Here is a 1,918-nt window from a genome sequence, read left to right on the forward strand (position 1 = left end):
TCCAAAAATAATCCAAGGTAGTCTAGAATTACATCCAAGCACATTTAAAATATCCCAACTAACCTTTTTGTTTTGGTTTTTCAGGCATCCATAGAAGCTAGTGGCTCTCCACTTTCGATCATTGTCCTTCTCGGTTACCTCCATATCTATGTGATTTGTTGACATGGATACTAACTTTACTTCTAGCCTTTTGTTCAGCTTCTTCCCTATTTCTACTTTTCCCAGGTCTCCCCTGCATTCCTTGCTACGTTCTATTCAATTAGTATATTTAGCTTAGTTTAATAGCATTTTAGTTAGTTAGTTAGAATTGCATGTGGTTAGGTAATTTTAGTTGTTTGTTAGTGGATTTAGGTTTAATATTTGGTTTATTTTGCTGTCTGAATTGGGGCATGCTTCATTGCTCTAGGGATATAAGGACGATGGTGATTTTCGTTTTGTTGATTTTCATACATTGTGTCTGATGCATATGTTGCTGTTTAAGTTGAAATTCAAATAGTCTTTGTGCATGTTGATAATTGTGCTAATATACGATTTACTTTTTGCAGTTAAACCTTTTAGATGACGGATCAGTGGTGCAGTCAAATTCTAGGCTTTATCATGGACAAATTATGAATTATCAGTTCAGAGAATCAAGAAAATAATATAGGTTTCTCGGTGTTTATTTGAATGAATTTCGGTGCAATGAGTGTAAAATTTTTATTTTTTAATAGAATGAGGTTTACTTTCTAAATTGTGTTGTGTTGTTCCATTTACCAAGTTACTGTTGGTTTTTAAATTATTTTTTCAATTGTTTAATGGTAAATAGTATCAGGTTGAATGAGAAGAAATTCGATGCATCTGTAGTTTCTTCAATATATTAAACCTAATAATTGTGAACTTTGATTAATAGGGCTTCAAATTCTGCAATACAGTACAAACAGATTCATAGAAGTTTAATTTGACAAAGAAATTTATCAAAAGTTTCAATTTAATATTTACAAAGATGCAATGGATATTTTTGTTTTAACTATACAATACACAGATAATTCAATACTCAACCAGTGTATAAATTCATAACAATTTACAACATTCAACATATACACTTTCTATATTTTCTAATGAAAATTTACAAAAAGGACTTGATATTGCAGCAGATAGCTTTGAGAGTCTTATGCCTTCAGATTCAGCAATGACTTTATCTCTCGATTTATTTCATTAAAGATAACAATCGAAGCATATTTCACTCTAAAACGATCAACTTTTTCCTACAATTTAAGGAAATTTATTTTTAATTTAGAAGTAAAGAATTATGTATTTTTAATGATACTTACTTGTTTTCAAATTTTCATGTGTATTTTCCTTTTCTAATCTTTTTGGGATGAATTGTCTCTAGCTATTCCATGACATATATTCCGTAATTTCAGCTAATAAGCAAAAATAAAATAACAAAGTAAAATATGTTTAATAGGATAGTTACACGAAAGCACAATAAAATATATTAAATAACAGTACTTACGATATTCATTGACCATTGAGTGAAATATATGGTGCTTTAATGCTCTCTTGATTCTCCACCAAAGGTTTTGCTCCAGCATACACCCTCATTTCTAATATCATCAAGCTCTAAAAAGTACAGAAAACCAAACATAAGAAGCAGTACAAATTAATTAATTTGACAGAGAATTCACTACAATAGAAACGGTAATTTACGGCGGTTTATTTAGGAATTTGTGGCGGTTTTAAACCGCCGCAAACTGAAATTCCAGCGGTTCACAAGCGTCACATATTAGGGGCCGGGGTGGAGATTTGATTTTGCGGTGGTTCTAATGAACCGCTGGCACAACCGCAGCAAATCAAGTTGACAATTTTGCGGCGGTTGCAGAACCGCCGCTATTTTGGTAAGTGGATTTTTTAAAAAAATCTGTGGCGGTTTTAAAAC

Source organism: Arachis stenosperma, chromosome 3 (genome assembly GCF_014773155.1).
Source record: "Arachis stenosperma cultivar V10309 chromosome 3, arast.V10309.gnm1.PFL2, whole genome shotgun sequence".
NCBI lineage: Eukaryota > Viridiplantae > Streptophyta > Magnoliopsida > Fabales > Fabaceae > Arachis > Arachis stenosperma.